General features: G+C 42.4%; 1 protein-coding gene across 8 annotated transcripts in view; it reads left to right on the forward strand.

Moving 5' to 3' along the window:
- Positions 1-22541, forward strand: part of SPDYC (speedy/RINGO cell cycle regulator family member C) — a 43268-nt gene that overhangs the window by 3325 nt on the left and 17402 nt on the right. Inside the window, exons 1-2 of one of the 8 annotated variants that reach the window (XM_077862355.1) lie at positions 14749-14874; positions 17094-17236. The exons of 5 other annotated variants lie outside the window; for them this stretch is intronic. The gene's annotated coding sequence lies outside the window, so the exon portion shown is untranslated. 2 more of the 8 variants (XM_077862354.1, XM_077862351.1) reach the window with 2 other exon arrangements.

Below are 22541 nucleotides of genomic sequence, written 5' to 3' on the forward strand. Positions count from 1 at the left end.
TCTTTTTTTTTTTTTTTAAGATTTTATTTATTTATTTATTCATAGAGACACACAGAGAGAGGCAGAGACACAGGCAGAGGGAGAAGCAGGCTCCACACAGGGAGCCAGACAAGGGACTCCCTCCCGGGTCTCCAGGATCACACCCTGGGCTGCAGGCAGCGCCAAACCGCTGCACCACCGGGCTGCCCCCCAAGAGGTCTTCAGCTGGAATATCTCCTGTTTGGAAAATATTTCAGTGTTCCTACTCCTCCAGCCCTACCCTAGCTTCAGAAACCTGGGCATCTTGTTCACCCTCTCCCTCCATCTGTCCCCACATAAAACTGGTAATTAAATCATTTATCCAGTTGTCTACAAATATGTGTCAGATGGAGCCTGTTCTAGGAAATTAGGATGTCAGTGAACAAATAACAATCTCTGTGAAGTTTTATCCTAGTGGGTGTGATGGGTGATAAACAATATACAGAATGTAAGTGAATTATCTACTATGTTGGCAGATAATAAGTAGGTAATAAGTGCTATAGGCAAAAAGGGCAGAACAAAAAAGGATCAGGAGTGTTGGTTGGGTGCTTGAAGCAGGTTGTAGTATCAGTGAGAAGCTGAACAAAGATTAGAAGGAGGTAGGGGCGTGAGTCAAAGGGATGTCTGGGTAAAGAGCTGGAGCTAGGTAAGAGTCGACCTGTCCTGGTTTGTTGGGAGGAGGTGAGCGTGGCTGGAGTGGAAATAGCAAAAGGGTAAGGAGGAGGAGGTGGCAAAACCAGATGGCCTTAGCCATTACAAGGGCTTTAGCTTTTACTCTGAGTGATATGAGGAGGCACTGGAGGATGCTGAGTAGAGGTGAACATGCTCTACTTAGGTCTAAAAGGGTCACCCTAGCACCTGTGTTACTGAATGTAGTAGTCTGGGGTGCAGGGAAACCAGTTAGGAGGCTCTTACAATATATTACACAAGAGATGAAGTCCTGTTGATTCTATATCCAAAGTATCTCCAGAATTCATTCATTCTTTTCCATCTTCAGTCCATCATCATCATTTCATGCTCAGGCCATTTTATTTTAAATATTTTATTTATTTGAGAGAGAGAGTGTGTGTGACAGCATGCACGTGAGTGCACGAGCAGGAGGGAGGGGGCACAGGGATGGGGAGAAGCAAACTCTCTTGATCAGGATGCCTGGCACGGGTCTCAATCCCAGGACTCCATGTCATGACCTGAGCCAAAGGCAGATGCTTAACTAACTGAGCCATGCAGGTGCCCCTGCGTGGGCCAGTTTAACAGCCACCCAACTGATCTCTTTTCCTATACTCTACTGTCTGCTTATTGTCCCCACAGTGGCCAGAAAGATCCTCTGACACCTCAGCTCACACCTTGCCTCCACTCCCTACAATCAGTCATATGCTCTGTATGTGGGGACCCCAGATGTATTATAAATACAAAAAAAGGTAAAAATGTATCTTTACCAAATCATATTTCTTTCAAAACTAAATAAATTCATCACAAATTAGATTTTGGGGGGGAGTGGACAGGAGAGGGAGAGAGAGACTCAAGAGGATTCTACACACAGTGCAGAGCCTATCATGAGGCTTGATCATATGACCCTGAGATCATGACCTCAGCTGAAACCAAGAGTCAGACACTTAACTGATGGCGCCACCCAGATGCCCCACAAATTAGATTTTTAATAAGTGAGGATAAAAAAATTAAAATACTGCATATAATAACATGTAAAATGGGAAGAAGATATGATAGGAAAGAAAAAAAATCCCCACATGTCCATTAGGAAGAGAATGGTTAGATCCATCTATTGCAATAACGTTTAATCCATTAGAAAGGCAGATTTAGGGGATCCCTGGGTGGCTTAGCAGTTTAGTGCCTGCCTTTACGCCCAGGGCGTGATCCTGGAGTCCCAGGATCGAATCCTACACCCAGCTCCCTGCATGGAGCCTGCTTCTCCCTCTGCCTGTGTCTCTGCTTCTCTCTCTCTCTCTCTCTCTCTCATGAATAAATAAATAAAATCTTTAAAATAAAAAAAGAAAGATTTAAAAGAATATCAAACACTTGCATGATTAAAAATAACTATAGGGTTTTCTATATATAATATAATGTCATCTTTTTTTTTAAGGTTTTATTTATTCATGAGAGACACAGAGAGAGAGAGAGACAGAGACAGAGACACAGGCAGAGGGAGAAGCAGGCTCCATGCAGGGAGCCCAACGCGGGACTCGATCCTGGGACTCCAGGATCATGCCCTGGGCCAAAGGCAGGCGCTAAACCACTGAGCCACCCAGGGATCCCCATAATGTCATCTTCAAATAGTGAAAGTTTTATTTATTCTTTACCAATTTGGATGCCTTTTATTCCCTTTTCTTTTTTTTTTAATTTTTTTTAAATATTTTATTTATTTATTCATGATAGTCACAAAGAGAGAGAGAGAGAGGCAGAGACATAGGCAGAGGGAGAAGCAGGCTCCATGCAGGGAGCCCGACGTGGGATTTGATCCCGGGTCTCCAGGATCGCGCCCTGGGCCAAAGGCAGGCACCAAACCGCTGCGCCACCCAGGGATCCCATATTCCCTTTTCTTATCTGATTGCTGTGGCCAGGACTTCCAGAACTATGTTGAATAAAAGTGGTGAGAGTGGACATCCTTGTCTTGTTCCTCATCTTAGGAGGAAGTCTCTGATAAATGAATTTACTAAGGTCAAAGCATATAAAATCAATGTACAGAAACCCACTGCATTCCTATACACCAATAATGAGAAATTAAGCACAAAGAGAAATTAGGAAAGCAATCTTATTTACAATTGTGCCAAAAATAATAAAATACATAGGAATAAACTTAAGTAAAGAAGTGAAAGACCTGTACTCTGAAAACTATGAGACATTGATGAAAGACATTGAGGATGATTTAGGGATACTCAGCGGTTGAGCATCTGCCTTCAGCTCAGGGCCTGATCCTGGGATCTGGGATGGAGTCCCACATCAGGCTCTCTGCAGGGAGCCTACTTCTCCCTCTACCTCTCTCTCTCTCTCTCTCTCTCTCTTTCTCTCTCTGTGTCTCTCATGAATAAATAAATAAATAAATAAATAAATAAATAAATAAATAAGTCTTTTTTAAAAGACATTGAAAATGATTCAAATGGAAAGATATTTTATGCTCAGGGGTTGTAAAGAATATATATTGTTAAAATGTCCATACTACCCAAAGCAATCTACAAACATAATGTAATTCCTATCACAGAATTAGAACAAACAATCCTAAAATTTGTATGGAATGACAAAACACCCCAAATATCCAACATAATATTGAAAAAGAAAAAAAAAAAAAAAAAACCCAAAGCTGGAGGTATCACAAGTCCAGGTTTTAAGTTATACTGCAAAGCTGTAGTAATCAAAACAGTATGGTACTGGCACAAAAATACACACATGAGGGGCACCTGGGTGGCTTAGTTGGTTAAAGTGCCTGCCTTCGGCTTAGGTCATGATCCCAGGATTCTGAGATTGAGCCCCACATCAGGCTCCCTGCTTAGTGGGAAGTCTGCTTCTCCCTTTCCCTCTGCCCCTCCCCCTGCTGGTGCTTTCAAATAAATAAAATCTTATTTTAAAACCGGACACATCGATCAACAGAACAGGATAGAAAGTCTGGAAACAAACCCAGTGGTGAGAGTGAACATCCTTTATATGATCAATTAATTACATGATCAATTAATTTTTGACAAGAGACAAGAGTATACAATTGAAAAAGTCTCTTCAATAAATGGTTTTGGGAAAACTGGACCACTTTCTTACACCACACACACACAAAAAAACTTGAAATGGATTAAAGACCTAAATGTGAATCCTGAAACCGTAAAAATCCTAGAAGAGAGCACAGGGAGCTATCATCACTCATCATCAGAGAAATGCAATTCAAAATCACCATCATGAGATATCACATCACACCTGTCAGAATGGCTAAAAAAAAAAAAAAAAAAACATAAGAAACAGCAAGTGTTGGCGAGGATGTAGAAAAAAGGAACCCACAATGCACTATTGGCGGGAATGCGAACTGCAGCCACTGTGAAAAACAGTATGGAGGTCCATAAAAAAATAGGGGCACCTGAGTGGCTCGGTCAGTTAAACATCTGACTTTGGCTCAGGTCATGATCCCAGGGTCTTGGGATTGAGCCCCACATTGGGCTCCCCGCTGAGCTTTTCCCTTTTCCTCTGCCTGTGGCTCCCCCGGCTTGTGCTCGCTTGCTCTCTCTCTCTCTCTCTCCCTCTCCCTCTGTCAAATAAATAAAATCTTAAAAAAAGAAATAGAACTACCCTATGATCCAGTAATCACACTACTGGGTATTTATCCAAAGAATATGAAAACTTGATTCAAAAGGACACATGCGTCCCTATGTTTACTGCAGCATATTTACAATAGCCAAATCATGGAAGCAGCCCAAATGTCCCTTGATAGATGAATGGATAAAGAAGATGTGGTATAGGGGATCCCTGGGTGGCGCAGCGGTTTGGCGCCTGCCTTTGGCCCAGGGCGCGATCCTGGAGACCCGGGATCGAATCCCACGTCTGGCTCCCGGTGCATGGAGCCTGCTTCTCCCTCTTCCTGTGTCTCTGCCTCTCTCTCTCTCTCTGTGACTATCATAAATAAATAAAATTAAAAAAAAAAAAAAAGAAGATGTGGTATATATACAGAATGGAGTATTAGCCTTAAAAAGAATGAAATATTGCCATTTGCAACAACATGGATGGAGCTAGAGAGTATAATGCTAAGTGAAATAAGTCAGAGAAAGACAAATACCACATGATTGCACTCATATTTGGAATTCAAGAAGCAAAACAAACGAACAAAGGGGGAAAAGGGATCCCTGGGTGGCGCAGCGGTTTGGCGCCTGCCTTTGGCCCAGGGCGCGATCCTGGAGACCCAGGATCGAATCCCACATCGGGCTCCCGGTGCATGGAGCCTGCTTCTCCCTCTGCCTATGTCTCTGCCTCTCCCTCTCTGTCTCTGTGACTATCATAAATAAGTAAAAAAAAAAAAAAAAAAAAAAACAAAGGGGGAAAAAAGGAGACAAACAGACTTTTAACTATAGAGAACAGAGGGTTACCAGAGGGAAGGGGGGCAGGGGGATGGGTTAAATAGATGAAGGGGATTTAGAGTACACTTATCATGATAAGCATGAGTAATGTATTGTTGAATCACTATATTGTACACATGAAACAGAACACCGTAAGTTAACTATATTGTAATTAAAAGTTAAAACTTAATAAAAATAAATAAAAATAATTTTTAAAATAACCGAAACTAGGGGCACCTGGGTGGCTCAGTCAGTTAAGTGTCTGATTTCAGCTCAGGTCATGATCTCATGGTCCTAGAGTGGAGCCTCTGTCGAGCACCAAACTCAGTGGAGAGTCTGCTTCTCTCTCTCCCTCTGCCCCTCCCCCTGCTTGTGCTCTCTCTTTCTCTCTCTCAAATAAATAAAATCTTTTAAAAAATAACCCAAAGTAGGAATCTACTGAAACTTCCTGGACCTGATAAATGGTATTTATCACGCAGCCATGTGTTAGCACAGCTAACATTTTACATAACAGTACAAGACTGAATGCTTTCCCTCTAAGATCAGATTCAAGAAAAGAATGTCCACCCTTATCACTTCTAATCAGTATTATACTGAAAGTTTTAGCGAGGGTAATTAAGTAAGAAAAGAAATAAAAGACATCTAGTTAGAAAGGAAGAAATCAAAGTATCTCTGCTTGCAAATGGTAGGATCTTCTACAGAAAATCCTAAGGAATCCATCAAAAAACACTAGAGTTAGTAAATGAGTTCAGCAAGGTTGCAGGATAGAAGATCAGTATTCAAAACTCAATTGTATTTTTATTCACTAGCAATGAACAACCCACAAATAAGATCAAGAAAATTCCATTTACAATGCAATGAAAAGAATAAAATGCTTATGAATATATTAAACAAGAGAAATATAAACTGGTACACTGAATATTATAAAACATTGTTGATAGAAATTAAACATCTAAATTAATGGGAAAATATCTCATATCTATGGATTATAGGACTTAATATTGTTAGGTGGCATAGTCCCCAAAATTGATCTAAAAATTCAACAATCCCTGTCAAAATCCCTGCTGCCTTCATTGCAAAAATTGACGAGGTGATTATCTTCAAATTCATGTGGAAATGCATGAAACTCAGAAGAGAGAAAACATTCTTGAAAAGGTAGAAGAAAGTTGGAGTACTCATACTTCCTGATTTTATTTTTATTTTTTTATTTATTTATTTTTTAAAATTTTTATTTATTTATGATAGTCACAGAGAGAGAGAGAGAGGCGCAGAGACACAGGCAGAGGGAGAAGCAGGCTCCATGCACCGGGAGCCCGACGTGGGATTCGATCCCGGGTCTCCAGGATCGCGCCCTGGGCCAAAGGCAAGTGCCAAACCGCTGCGCCACCCAGGGATCCCACTTCCTGATTTTATATTTATTTTTTAAAATTATTTTTTAAAGATTTTATTTATTCATGAGAGACACACACAGAGAGAGGCAGAGACACAGGCAGAGGGAGAAGCAGGCTCCATGCAGGGAGCCCAACGTGGGACTCGATCCTGGCTCTCCAGGATCGGGCCCTGGGCTGAAGGCGGCACCAAACTGCTGCGCCACCGGGGCTGCCCAATAAATAAAAATCTTAAAAAAAAAAAAGTCCAGAAATAAGCATAGACATTTATGGTCAATTGGTTATTTCCTTTTTTTTTTTTTTTTTAAGATTTTATTTATTTATTCATGAGAAACAGAGAGGCAGAGACATTAGCACAGAGAAGCAGGCTCCTCACAGGGAGCCCGATGCAGGACTCAGTCCCCCAACTGGGATCACACCCTGAGCCCAAGGCAGATGCTCAACCACTGAGCCACCCAGGCATCCTATAGTCAATTGATTATCATCAAGAGTGCCAACATAATGCAGTGGGGGGAAAATAGTCTTGTCAACAAATGGTGCTAGGAACCCCACCTCACATCATACACAAAAAATTAGTTCAAAGTGGATCAAAGACCTAAATGTAAGACCTAAAACTATGAAAATCTTAGAAATAAACCAGCCATAAATTTTCATGACCTTCGGTTAGATGATGATTTCTTGGCTATGACAGCAAAAGCACAGCAATGTCAGAAAAACTAGATAAATCAGACTTCATTGGGACGCCTGGGTGGCTCAGCGGTTGAGTGTCTGCCTTGGGCTCAGGGCATGATCCCCGGTTGGGGGACTGAGTCCTGCATTGGGCTCCCTGTGAGGAGCCTGCTTCTCCCCCTGCCTGTGTCTCTGCCTCTCTTTCTGTGTGTCTCTCATGAATAAATAAATAAATAAATAAATAAATAAATAAATAAATAAATATTTTTAAAAAATCAGACATCGTTAAAATTTAAAACTTTTGTGTTTCAAAAGAATCATCCAAAAATTGAAGAGACAACTCACAGAAGAAAACATTTGCAAATCATATATTTGATAAAAGACTTGTATCTAGAATATAAAAAGAACTCTTACAACTCAGAAATAAAAAGACAGCCCAATTCAAAAATAGCAAAGGATTTGAACAGAAATTTCTTTAAATGGCCAATAGTCCCATGAAAATAATGCAAATCCAAACCACGCTGAGATCACTTCACATCCACTAGGATGGTTATAATAAAAAAAGACGTACACAAAAAGACCAACAATAGCAAATGTTAGCAAGGATGTAGAGGTATTGGTACCTTCATGTATTTCTGGCAGGAAATGTCAGTTCTCCTCCAAATTGACCTAACATTTCAATCTAGATAAAAACAGTTTTTCATGGAACATTAGAGTTTATTTTCAAATGTAGCTATATATGGGGGCACTTGGCTGGCTCAGTTGGAAGAGCATGCAACTCTTGATCTCGGGGTTGTGAGTTTGAGCCTCAGGCTGAATGTAGAAACTATTTAAATAAATAAAACTTTATAAAAATGTGGGGAACCTGGCTCAGTCCTTTGAGCATTCAACTCTGGTTTTGGCTCAGGTCATGATCTCAGGGTCATGGGATCAAACCCAGCATTGGGCTCCCAGCTCAGCGAGGAGTCTGCTTGAGATTCTTTCTCTCCTGCTCTCTCTACCCTTCTCTCCCACTCTCTCTAAATAAATAAAATCTTAAAAAACAAAACAAAAACAAAAACAAATGCTTCCTTTCCTAAACTGGTGGAGGGTACATAGGTGTGTCTACTTTTTTTTTTTTTTTTTAAGATTTTATTTTAAGGCAATCTCCACACCCAATGAAGGGCTCAAACTCACAACCCCGAGATCAAGAGTTCCATGTTTCACTGACTGAGCCATCCAGGTGCCCCAATACCAAGTATTTTTTTTAAAGTGATATAAACACACACACACACATATATATTTATATATATATATAGTATATGATGTATAAGGCATTTAGATTTTTAAAAAAGACTTTATTTTATTTTTATTTTTTTATTTTTATTTTTTTTTTTAAAGATTTATTTATTTATTCATGATAGACATAGAGAGAGAGAAAGAGGCAGAGACACAGGAGGAGGGAGAAGCAGGCTCCATGCACCGGGAGCCTGACGTGGGATTCGATCCCGGGTCTCCAGGATCGCGCCCTGGGCCAAAGGCAGGCGCTAAACTGCTGCGCCACCCAGGGATCCCCAAAAAGACTTTATTTTAAAGCAATCTCTACACCCAATGTGGGGCTCGAATCCACAACCCTAAGATCAAGACTCTCATGCTTCACTGAATCAGCCAGGCACCCTATAGTTTTCTCTTTTTGTGTTCTGGAATATTTCCTTAAATAATAAGAATGAGGTGAGTCTCTAATGTAGAGAAATTTCTAAGACATTTTATTAGGTTAAAAAAGTAACTTACAGACATTTTATTAGGTTAAAAAAGTAACTTAAATGTTAGAAGTATGATTTCATTGATGTAAAGAAAAAAGCTGTGTGTATTTATATACATACTACGTATTACATGCATCTATTAAGAATACACTTTTAAAGGGGATGACTAGTGGCACCTGAGTTACTCAGTTGGTTAAGTGTCTGATCTCAGCTCAGGTCTTTTTTTTTTTCAGCTCAGGTCTTGATCTCAGGGTTGTGAGTTCAAGCCTCATGTTAGTCTACTTAAAAAAAAATTAAAAAAATAAAGGGGACATCTCTAGGAAAAAGAAGAGGAGGTGGGATGGAGAGAGGAGTGTTGTGAAGAGAGATGGCTGTGTTTTACCCTGCATACCTATGAGCAGCTTAAAACCACATGAAAGGGAATGTATTCATCTATTACTTGTGTGATCGTTTATAAAATGATTTTGAGAATTTCAGTAAGTCAAAAAAAAAAAAATGCAGATACCCATGACCCAGCAATTTCAATCTAGGAATCCATCTTGACAAAGAATTCACTGAAGCACAATTTGTAATAGAGAAAATTTAGAAACAACTACATGACCATCAATGGTGAAATTATATAACCATACAGCAGAATGCTATAGTAGTAGCTAAAGTTCATCAAATGCATAATATGTGCAAGACCCTACATTCATGTTTTCACTTAATCCTTGCAAGGTAGACACCATTTTTTCTCTCATTTTATAGATGAGAAAATGGAGTCTCAGAGAGGTTGAGCCATTTGATCAGTTATTTAGACATAGGCTTTGAACTTGGGTCTATCTGATTTCACAATCATTCACCTTGACCACTGTGTCTCCTAAACACAGGCATTAAGAAAGATGAATTTATTTATTTTTATTTATTTTTAAAAAGATTTTATTTATTTATTCATGGGAGACACAGAGAGAGACAGAGACATAGGCAGAAGGAGAAGCAGGCTCCTCACAGGGATCCTGATGTGGGACTCGATCCCTAAACTGGGATCATGCCCTGAGCAAAGGCAGATGCTCAACCGTTGAGCCACCCAGGCATCCCAAGAAGATTGAATTTAGATCAATGCCACTGCCATGAAAAGTTGTTCATCCTATGTTATTATAAAAAAAGTTTATAAAGTGGTTATTCAGTAAGATTTCAATTTTGTGAACTGGAAAAAAGATTCTTAGAATATCTGAAGGAATATTCACCAACTATCAGGTGGAAAGGTAGAGGTAGGACTAGGTCCGTGTTCATAGGTTATATTAGAAATTTCTAAAAAAAAAAAAAATTTCTGTAAGGTTTGAATTTTTCACCAAGAAAGAGGATTCCTTTCATAAACAGAAAAGTAAGGATTTAAAAATAAAGACAGCAGTAATTCTGGGTTGTTGGGAGCTGCGTGGCAGAGTAAGCCTGAGGCTTCATGGAGGAGGGCACCGTTGGTATTCTGGAGGACAAATAGCCTTCAGATCAGAGACCTCAGCTGTCTGCCCATAGGCACATCCAGCTAGATGGTTGAGTTTTGTTAGACCTGCACAGCACTGATAATTTTTATCAATTGTCATTGCTTAAAATGTATAAGATTTCACATAAGAGGTAAGGATGCCTGGCTTCTCCAGGAAACTTGGCTGTGTGGCCCCACTGAGTCCAACTTCCTGATTAGAGCTGCTTAGATGGGGCCAGAGCTTTCCAGTTCCAGCAGCCAAGGTCACTCCTGCTCGTTACCTGTCCCAGTTCTGTGGACATAAGCTTTGTTACATGGGGCACACATTGAAATGGAGACATTCTTGGCACTCCTTGAGCAGCCATGCCCACTCCTAATTCAGCTGGGTATTGGCTCCAGGGGCACACACCAGGAATTTGTCCCATCATTTATCTGACATACTTATTACATTCTGTTTCTTCTCTAGACAAAGCTCATGCTGGTGTGAAAATCAATAAAAGGAAATCTCATTTAGGATGGAGCTAGGAGGCCAGCAGGGGGAGCTCTCAAGCCCAGCACTAGGGGTCTACCGCAGACCCAAAGGGAAGAGTGGGATCCTGCAAGTAGATACTTCTGTGCTATCCCAGTGGGAGGAAGGAAAATTTCTTCCTGCCCCAGCAACAGTCAAAGACAGTCACAGTTCAGCCATTGAGAAGCCACTATACTTCAAGCTCCCAGTTTACTCTAATAGATTTTTATTTTTTTAAAATTTATTTATTTACTCATGAGAGACACACACACAGAGGCAGAGACACAGGCAGAGAGAGAAGCAGGCTCCATGCAAGGAGCCCGATGTGGGACTCAGTCCCGGGACTCCAGGATCATGCCCTGAGCCAAAGGCAGGCACTAAACTGCTGAGCCACTATCCCCAGATTTTTAATTTATAAGCCACTATAGTTCACGTTCCCAGTTTACTCCAATAGATTTTTAATTTATAACTCCCAACTCCCCTTTTTCCTTTATTAAAGAGTGGTCCTCTCTTTGTTCAGGGAGTTACTTACCTGTGGTTTTGCTGGAACTTCCTTGTAGCTTTCAGGTTGTAATTCTCAGCAGTTCCTGAATAAACCCATCTTTAGCTTTTGCTGGTAAAACAACCAGCTGCTCCAGATGATGCCGTATGCAGGAGAAAAGAGCTCTCCACTTGAGACCTTGCCCCAGTTGCAAAGTTGTAAAGAAATAAATGGTGGCTATTGTTGTAAAACTTTACATTTTAGGGTGGTTTGTTTCATAGCAATAGATAACTCAAACAGTGGGCATAATGTCTGGTTTATCTCATGGTTCCCAGCCCCAGGGCCTGGTACAAAACAAGAGTTCAGTGAATATTGAAAAAGTGAATAAATAAACATTTGGATGATGAATAGATGGGTAGATAATGGCATTGACTCAGGCCTGACAGCCCTGGAGTGGTAGTTTCTGGCAGAATCAGGGACACAAGACAGCAACTTCGTGGAGGATTGAAGGGACAGTTTCTTTTGGAATTGTTCTAAATCATTTCCTGGGCAAGGTTTCAGTCAGAGCCACTGAAGGTGACATATCACAGGCAGTGCAAAGACAGCTGTCCTGGTGAGGTGATAACTGCCATCCAGGGACCTGGAAGCTTCCCCAGTGCAGTGGTTCCAGAGCCACACCATGCGTGCTGGAGTCACACCAGCAGAAGGAATGCCTGGGGGTCAGGGGTGGCCCTCCATTTCACTCAGTTCCAGAGTTAAGTCTCACATGATTGCAATTGAACAGCTGGAACATGTTTTTTTTTTTCCCCAATACAAACTCTGCAGTCCAAGAAGGAAGCTGGGAGGAGGCTGGGACAGATGCCAGGTGAGCCAGATGGCTACACCCGCATCCACTCACTGCTCTCACTGGGCATTTGGATCCTTACGTGACCTGCTGCCTCCCTGCCATCCCTCATGCACTTTGTGTTGTGGCCAACCTTCACTTGTCCTCCTCCCTCAAACTCTGCTCATCTCTTCAGCATAACTTTCTTCTCTTTTGCTTTTCCTTTGTGTAAGACACTTTCCTCCTCCTGTTTGCCCGGAAAATGCTTAGTGCACATCCAAAGACACTCTCAGGCATCAGCTGTAAACCTAAACGAATCTCTCCCTCCCTTGTTGATGGTGGCATTGAGCCGATGTGAACACAGTCTCATCTAATGCTGTATTGCAATTGTTCCTGTGTCTGTGACCTCTGTCAGCGCAAAGTTCGGAATAATAATAATAACTCCTATGTGTGTGATGTAAGCTGTAAGGATGATCACACAGCCCGTGTGTGTTGAGTTCTGATTGTATGACTGGATCAGAACAATCCCATAAGCCAGGTACTATTATCATGCTTCTTTCATAAATGGGGAAACTAAGGTACAGAAAGATTAGATAACTTGCCTGAGGTTTGCACAACTAATAGGGAAAGACAAACTCAGGACTGAAACCCAGGCAGGGTAGCCCCACAGCCCCACTCTCACCCTCTTTACTTTGTAACACATCCATCTTCTCAATTCCTATGACAAATTGCCAGTTTTTCTAAAGTAAGCTCTAAGCCCAACGTGGGGCTTGAACCCATGACCCAAAGTTCAAGAGTTGCATGCTCTACTGACTGAGCTAGTCAGGTGCCCCAAGTTGCCATTTTACTGATGAGAAAGTTGAAGCTCAGAGAGGCTAGGGAACTTAGCGGAGTCACCCTGCTGGAGAGTGGCCAAGCTAGGACACTGGTTCCCCAACATTCCCTAGTTGCACTTCTTGTGCACCAACTCCCCAGGACCTGTGGTGAGTTCCACTCTCAACTCCAGGAGTATCTGGGCCTCAGCCATTCCCCATAGTCTCTGGGCAAAGCCAGGGAAGAATCACCACTGAGCTAGACAACCTGCGTGTCTTTGGAGGGACAAAGCAGGGACAGGGAACCCAAGTCTCTGACCGCTGCAAGGAGCAGGTGGCCAGGAGTGAGGCCAGGTCATAACTCTGAACATGGAACCTGAGGACATCTATGAAAGGGACACAGAATACAGGGACAGGGACAGCACCTGTTACCCAAGTGTATTACAAAGAAAGGTGTTGGGGGCAATAAGTTACTGGCTTGGATAATCAGCACTTGGCCAATCAACACATTAGCTTATAGGGCCTGTTATGTGCCAGGCACAGGGCTGTGTGCTGGGGACTCAATAGAGACCAAAATGATACTTTGTGGCCTCATAAGCCTTCTTGCTTGGTGCAGGAAATGTGGGACACACACTTTTCCTCCTGCTTCTTTCCCATTAGAATGGATGGAGTTTCCCTCCTGCCACTGATTCAGTTTTTTTTTTTAAAGACTATTTCTTTGAGAGAGAGAGAGCACAAGCAAGAGAGGCAGAAGCAGGAGGGAGCAGGGATCCCGTTCCCTGCTGAGCAGGGAGCCCGATGTGGGGCTTGATCCTAAGACCCCAGGATCATGACCTGAGCCAAAGGCATACGCTTCACTGACTGAGCCCCCCAGGTGTCCCTGATTCAGTCATTTCTTTATCCAGCAAGTATTTCCTGCATGCCCACCATGAGCCAGCCCTTATGCTAAGTGTAAAGAATGCATTAGTGAGCAAAACATAAAAATCCCTGTTCCGGGGCAGCTGGGTGGCTCAGTCAGTGAAGTGTCTAACTTCAGCACAGGTCATGATCTCAGGGTCCTGGGATGGAGCCCTGGGCTGGGCTTCCTGCTCAGCAAGGAGCCTGCTTCTTCCTCTCCCTCTGCCTGCAGCTCCCCTAGCTTGTGCTGTCTCTCTTTCCAATAATGATAAAATCTTAGGATGTCTGGGTGGCTCAGCAGATTAGCGTCTGCCTTTGGCTCAGGCCGTGATACTGGTCTGGGGATCGAGTCCCACATTGGGCTCCCTGTGAGGAGCCTGCTTCTCCTCTGTCTATGTCTCCGCTTCTCTCTGTGTCTCTCAGGGATAAATAAAAAATAAAATATTTTAAATTAAAAAAAAAATCCTTAAAAAAAAATTCCCTGTTCCCGGAGCTTCCAGTCAATAGACAACAAATAAACAAGGGAACACACAGAGAAGTGTTGACTTTGGGAAATCAAGAAGGGAAGGGAGGTGGAGCAGGTGAGAAGGACCCAGAGTGAAGGGAGGACAGTCCTCTCTCTGCAGGAGGTATGCACAGATGTGGGCTCAGGTAGATACAGGACCAGGACAAGGGAGTGAGTGTGGGAAGTGGGAGGAGCAATGAGATGTCACACCCAGTTACATCAGAAAGGGGAGTTGGGGGCAGCCCAGTGGCTCAGCGGTTTAGCACCACCTTCAGCTCAGGGCCTGATCCTGGAGACCTAGGGTCGAGTCCCACGTTGGGCTCCCTGCATGGAGCCTGCTTCTCCCTCTGCCTGTGTTTCTGCCTCTCTCATGAATAAATAAATAAAGTCTTTAAAAGAAAGAAAGGAAAGAAAGGAAGAAAAGAAAAGAAAGAAAAGAAAAGAAAAGAAAAGAAAAGAAAAGAAAAGAAAAGAAAAGAAAAGAAAGAGGAGTGGGATCTGAGTACAGAAACACAGGAGAATTCCAGAAGGTGGGAGCCCAGGGACCCCACGGCCCAAGTCCACTGTGAGGCAGCCCTCAGGTGCCGGAAATACACAGGCGAATGAATGGGTTCAGCCAGGGTGGGCTGCTCCTAGGATGCATCCATTTGCTCTTGATACTCTTTTTTTTTTTTTTTTTTTTTTAAGATTTTATTTATTTATTCATGAGAGACACAGAGAGGCAGAGACACAGACAGAGGCTGGCTCAGGTCAAGACCTAGGGATCATGAACTGAGCCAAAGCCAGACACTCAACCACTCAGCCACCCAGGTGCCCCAATACTCCTCCTTTCAAGAGGTGCCCCTAGTTCTCCTCTCTGTGAGTGTAAACTGGTCTCAGTAATTTGTGTCTAAAGAGCAGATTACAACAAAAGCAATGGTGTGACTTGTGAGACTTGGTCACAAACAGCACTTTAGCTTCCTGCTGGCTCTCTGACTCTGGGGGCAGCCAGATGCCATGGCAGGAAGACTGGAGCAGCCCTCTGGACAGGACCACATGGTATGGGGTGGAGGCCCTGTAGCCCACAGCCATGTGAATGAGTCCCCAGGGAGGGGGACCTGAAAGCCTCTGGCCCCTACCGAGCCTTCAGATACGGTAGCTCTGGTTGACATCTTAACTGCAAACCTCATGAGAAATGGTGAGTCAGAACTTCCTAGCTCTGTTGCTCCTAAATTTCCTAACCCATGGAACAGTGAAGTGGTAAGTTGTTTTTTTATTTAAACCAAAGTTCTGGGGTAATTTTTATACAGCAACAGATAACTAATATAGCAGGTATCTTTGATTGTGATGAGCAATCGGAGGACAGGCTCCCACCCAGTTATGCAAGAACCCGGGCTCCCTCTATCTTGCGACTTGGCCATCCCCTGGAGCCTTTGGAGCTCCCTGGAGATCTGCATTGGGCTGGAAGTCACAGATAAAGAAAGTGAGAGAGATTGTTAGGGAGGTTTTCAAAGGTCATGCTTGCTAATGAATAATAAAAAAAAAGAAAAGAAAAATGGGATGAGGGAGTGACATTTAGGATGGAACCAGAAGATGATTAGAGCATAGGGCGGGAGGACAGGAAAAAGAAACAGCATCAGTAGGAAGACTCCCCTGGCCTGAAAGTGCAGGTGTATTTTAGGAAACAATGAGACTCCCTGAGTGATGAGCTCGAGGAGTGAGGCTGAGAATGGCTGAACATGAGTCTGTAGAGGTGAGTGGAGACTGAGCACATCCGGCCTTGTAAACAGCCAGCTTTATACCAGAGTCAGTGGGAAGATGCTGCAGAGTTTAAGCTGGAGATGGAAGAGCAGATTGGCACTGGGAAATATCGTCATGGCTACCATAGAGGGAGGAGGGAGGGGCTCCAGCTGGAGCAGGAAGAGTGGTCAGGAAGCTGATGCAGCACTCAGAGATAGAAACAGCCTGCTGGGGGATCCCTGGGTGGCACAGCGGTTTGGCGCCTGCCTTTGGCCCAGGGCGCGATCCTGGAGACCCGGGGTCGAGTCCCACGTCAGGCTCCCGGTGCATGGAGCCTGCTTCTCCCTCTGCCTGTGTCTCTGCCTCTCTCTCTCTCTCTCTCTCTGTGTGACTATCATAAATAAATAAAAATTAAAAAAAAAAAAAAAAAAGAAACAGCCTGCTCTGGTTTGTGCAGGGTGGACAGACACCCTGAAGGGATAGAGGGGGCCAGGATGCAGTATTTGAGTGAATGTGGGGGAAGCTAAGTAGCCCCAGGCTTCTGTATGAAAGAATTATTCTCTACGGGGAATAATGGGAGACTGCAGGTTTAGAGGCAGCCTGATGAGTTCACCTTTTAAAATTATGAACTGAAAAAATAAAAAAATAAAAATAAAAAAATAAAATTATGAACTGTTGGATATGTACAAAATAATTGATGTCAAATATACACAAGCAATGGAGTGAAATAATAAATTAGACACCTAGCTTGAAAAACAGAACATTAGTAACATTGCCGTTTCCCCCATTTCTTCCTCCCAACACATCTCCCTGACCCCCACAACCCTAATTTATAATATTTTAAAACTCATTACCTTGCTTTCATTTCTCTCATAAACATGAGTGACTATTTTATTATAAATACACTTACCAAAATGTTCCAGTTAAGAATTGAAAGGGTTTGCTTTTTCAGTATAAAACAGACTGCATGCCCAATAAACCTCCGAATATCTAGATCCTATTTAACATTTGGATCAAACTTTCTGCCCAGACATTGACTCTCCTGTTGCTCTTGGCCACACATCCCCTACTGATGCAGTGGGCCCTATGGGGTACACTTCACTGGGCCCAGCAAGATGCACTTTATGCATTCATTGAGATGGTGCAAATTTTCTCCTCTCATCTACTAAAGGGGTAAGTTGCATTCATTAAATTTCTCATCTCTAACCTGGCTGATTGAGTGTTTGATTTTAAGTAGGCTCCGTGAGCAGCTCGGAGCCTAACACAGGGCCTGAACTCAAGAGACCTTGAGATCAAGAACTGAGCGGAGATCAAGAGTCAGATGCTTAACCAACTGAGCCTCCCAGGTGGCCCTAACCTGGCCTTTTTAGAATAAATACAATTTAGGCACAGTGTGTTATCTTTTCTGTATAACTTTAAAAAATATTTTTTTTATTTATTCATGAGAGACACAGAGAGAGAGGCAGAGACATAGGCAGAGGGAGAAACAGGGTTCCTGTGGGGAGCCCAATGCAGGGCTTGATCCCAGGACCCCGGGATCAGGACCTGAGTCAAAGGCATATGCTCAACTGTTGAGCCACCCAGGTGCCCCTTTTCGACATACTTCTAGATTCAGTAATTATTATTACTAATAATTAATTTGCTTAGGGTTTTTACATGTATGTTTCCAAATTGCATATCACTGGTATATTATTTATTGTTTTTTTTAAAGATTTATTTATTTATTCATGAGAGAGAGAGAGAGAGAAGCAGAGACAGGAGGAGGGAGAAGCAGGCTCCATGCCGGGAGCCTGACGCTGGACTCGATCCCGATCCCGGGACTCCAGAATCGCGCCCCGGGCCAAAGGCAGGCGCTAAACCGCTGAGCCATCCAGGGATCCCTTATTTATTGTTATGTAACAATTATGCTAAAAGTTAGTAGCTTAAAACAACAAACACTTATTGTTTCATAGTTTCTATGGGTCAGGAATTTGGGAGCTGCTTTTAGGTGGGTAGTTTTGTTTTGTTTTGTTTTGAAGATTGTATATATTTATTCATGAGAAACAGAGAGAGGGAGGCAGAGACATAGGCAGAGGGATAAACAGGCTCCCTGTGGGAAGCCAGATGCAGGCCTCCATCCTGGGACCCTGGGATCATGCTCTGAGTCAAAGGCAAATGTTCAACCGCTGAGCCACCCAGGTGTCCCAGGTGGGTAGTTCTTGCTCAGGGTCTCTGATGACTTTTCACTCATGATGTCAGCCAGGACTGTGGTTATATAATGTCTTGACTAGGACTGGGGATCTGTTTTCAAGATAGCCTATTCACATAAATACTGGAGGCTTCAGTTCGTTGCCTTGTGGGTCTCTCCATGGTGTTGCTTGAATGGCCTAATGACACGTCAGCTGGCTTCACCCAAAGAAAGTAAGGCTGACGTTGCAAAGTCCTCCTGACCTAGCTCCAGAAATCACCCTGTGTCATTTCCACAATATCCTATTGATACCCGTGGGTCAGCCCTCTTCCATGACAGCAGCATCACTCAGAGGCCATTTTGGAGGCTGGCTACCATACTTGTCATGTCTCCTTGGTCTTCTTCAATCTGGGACAATTTCTCAGATTAATTTTTCTTCCATGAACCTGACATTTTTTTTTAGAGTTGTAACTAACCAGTTGTTTTCTAGGATATCCCTCAGTTTGGATATTTTGATGTTTTGTAATGATTCCTTTGAGGCTATTCTTTGGGTAAGAATACTACAGAAGTGAAGTGCTCTTCTAAGTGCTTCATATTAGATGGTACATGATGTTGGTATGTCTTATAAATGGTCATGTTGGGACACCTGGGTGGCTTAGTGGTTGGGTGTCTGTCTTTGGCTCAGGGTGTGATCCTGGTCCGGGGATCGAATCCTGCATCAGCCTCTCTGTAAGGAGCCTGCTTCTCCCTCTGCCTATGTCTCCGCCTCTCTCTTATGGATAAGTAAAACAAAAATCTTAAAAATAAATAAATGGTCATGTAAACTTCGATCACTTGGGTAAGGTAGTGTGTTCTAGGTTTCTCCACTGTGAGGTTACACTTTTTCTCTTTGTAATTAGTAAACATTCGTGAAGAGAGACTTTGAATTTATGCAGATATCTTGTTTCTCATCATACTTTTACTTACTAATTTTTTTAGATATGATTTTTCTTTTTAAATATTTTATTTTTTTAAGTAACGTCTTTTTTTTATCATGATTCTTTTTTTTTTTTTTTTAGGATTTTATTTATTTATTCGTGAAAGACACAGAGAGAGAGAGGCAGAGACACAGGCGGAAGGAGAAGCAGGCTCCATGCAGGGAGCCCGATGTGGGACTGGAGCCCGACGTGGAACTGGAGTCCGACGTGGAACTCGATCCCGGGTCTCCAGGATCAGGCCTTGGGCCGAAGACAGCACTAAACTGCTAAGCCACTGGGGTGCCCTTTTTTAAAGTAATATCTATACCCAACATGGCTCAAACTCACAACCCCGAGATCAAGAGTCACATGCTCTACTGACTGAGTCAGCCAGGCTCCTCTTACTTATTAATTTTAACATCTTTTTTTTTTTTAATGTCTTTATTTTTTTTTAATTTTTTTTATTATTTTTTTTTAATTTTTATTTATTTATGATAGTCACAGAGAGAGAGAGAGAGAGGCAGAGACACAGGCAGAGGGAGAAGCAGGCTCCATGCACCGGGAGCCTGACGTGGGATTCGACCCCGGGTCTGAGGGGATCGCGCCCTGGGCCAAAGGCAGGCGCTAAACCGCTGCGCCACCCAGGGATCCCATTAATTTTAACATCTATCAATGAGTCATGCCTGCAACAATTATTACTGTGCAATTTGCTTAATGATGATTTTCTATTTCTATCATTCCTTCTATATTTACTTATTAGAATCCTACAGTAAGGAAGAGATGTCTCTTCTCCCCCATTTACTTATTTATATTAGAATAGACTCATGAACATTTATTTTATTTATAGGTAATTATTAGTATCTGTCGTATATTTTTTTTGTGTCAACTTGACTAGATCAAGGAATGCTGATATTTGGTTAAGTGATATTTTGGGGTGTATCTGTGGGGGTGTTCCTGGATGAAACAGACATTTCATCAATCAGTGGACTTTGAAGTGGTTAGCTGTCCCAAATGTGAGTGGGCATCATCCAATCCATTGGGGGTCTGAAGAGAACAAAAAGTTGTAGGGGAGGGGGAAGAATTTGCCCCTTCCTGCCTGATTGCTTGAAGCGGACATCAATCTTCTGCTCTTAGTGCTTCTGGTTCTCAGGTTTTCAGACTCTGATGGAATTATACCATGGCTCTCCTGGATCTCCAGCATGCACATGGCAGACTGTGGGACTTTATGGTCTCCATAATTGCATAAGCTAATTCTTGTTAATAAATCTCTTCACATATATATCCTGGTGATTCTGTTTCTTTCTTTTTTTTAAAGGTTTTATTTATTTATTCGTTTGTTTGTTTATTTAAGAGAGAGCACCAGTGGGTGGAGGGACAGAGGGAGAAGTGGACTCCCTGCTGAGCAGGAAGCCCAAGGTGAGGCTTAGTCCCAGGACCTTGGAATCATTACCTGAGCCGAAGGCATACGCTAAACCAACTGAACCACCCAGGTGCTCATTGGTTCTATTTCTTTGGAGAACTCTGACTAATACCCTATCACTATTCATTGAATTACTCAAATTGTCCCAGATTTGGCCCTTGGAAGCTCCTTCATGTTGACTCTTGTTTTTCTGAAATGCCCCCATCATTTTTTGAGCACTCCATTACTTTCTGTCACTGCATGATGTTCTAGACTCATCTTGTTTCATCTCTGCCCTAGCCTGGAAATGAACCATATCTCCGAAGAGCCGTGATTACTTTTATTGGAGCATGGAATTTAAGAACCAAGATCTGGGTATTGGCTGTGTTCATTGTTGCTGGGATGTCTTTGTCTCTAGGCCCTCTCAAGGTGTACAGTAGGATCTATCCCTCTGTGTGTATATATGTGTGCATGTGTTATATGTGTCACGTCATATATGTGTTTAACATATAGGCAGATGATAAGTTTATACTAATGCTTTTGATTCCAATCCAACACTACCCTCTTCCTTATCTGTAACTCTTTATTTCAACAGTGAGAAATCTGGTTCTCATAATCCATCGTGTATTACTTACATGCTTACTACAAGTATATACTCAGATAGTTTCAGAATTTCTAACCAATAACCCTCTGAAAAACAAATACTGTAATTTGAGTGCAATACCTGTGTTGTTCAGTACCTGTCTTTTGCCTTAAAGTATGTAGTCAAAATACTGGCATCCAAAGTGACCTAGGTGAGTTTTTATCTTCCCTACTCCCTTTAGTGTGGTTATGTTACTCATTTTTAATGCAGTGAAGTTCACGTCTCACTGCTTATTTTCTTTTTGGGGTACCCCCCACATATTCAAGATGACTTTTATTTATTTATTTATTGTTTGGTGGGTAGGTAAAACATTAATATGAGCCTAAGAGTCAGCACTACAGAAAAAACTATACGCAGAGAAATGTCACTCTTCCCTAACCCCTTCTAGGCCAGTTCCATTCTTGGGTTCTTTCTCACCTATTCCCACCTACTCCATAAAGATAATAAATGTCATTAGTTCTGGTTTATCCTTCTTGTGTTTCTTTTTGCACAATGAATAGATATAGGTATATCTTCTTACAGTCTCTTCCTTCTTACATAAACGATAGCATCCTATATGCTGCTGGAAATTACTCCCTTGTAGTTCATAGAGATTTTCCTCCTTTTTTTTTATTTACTTATTTATTTGTGGGAGAGAGAGAGCGAGCAAGTGGGGAGAGGCGGGATAGGGGAAGAGGGAAAGAGAGAATCTCAAACAGACTGCATGTTGGGAGCAGAGCCCAATGCGGGATTCGATCTCATGAGCCTGAGATCATGACCTGAGCTGAAATAAAGAGTTGGTCACTCAACCAGCTGAGCCACCCAGGCGCCCCCTTCTTTTCCCCGTTAACAGCTGCATAGTACTCTATTGTCTGGATGTACTAAATCCCTTCATCCATCTCCCATGTATGATGCAGTATGTAGAGCTTGTTTCAGTTATTTGCAATGACAAACAATGCTTCAATAAATAATCTTGTGAGTATATATTTTCATATCATTGGAGGTGTATCATCAGGGGAAATTCCTAGAAGTGTCATCGCTGGGTCACAAAGTAAGTACATATGTAGCTTTGTTAGATATTGACAAATTTTCCTACAGAAAGTTTATACTGGGATGCCTGGGTGGCGCAACGGTTGAGCCTCTGCCTTTGGCCCAGGATGTGATCCCAGAGTCTGCGGATCAAGTCTTACATCAGGCTCCCTGCATGGAGCCTGCTTCTCCCTCTGCCTGTGTCTCTGCCTCTCTGTGTGTCTCTCATGAATAAATAAATAAAATCTTAAAAAAAAAAAAAAAGAAGAAATTTTATACCAGTTCCTGTTTCAATTGGCAACATG

Source organism: Canis aureus, chromosome 21, assembly GCF_053574225.1.
Source record: "Canis aureus isolate CA01 chromosome 21, VMU_Caureus_v.1.0, whole genome shotgun sequence".
Lineage (NCBI taxonomy): Eukaryota > Metazoa > Chordata > Mammalia > Carnivora > Canidae > Canis > Canis aureus.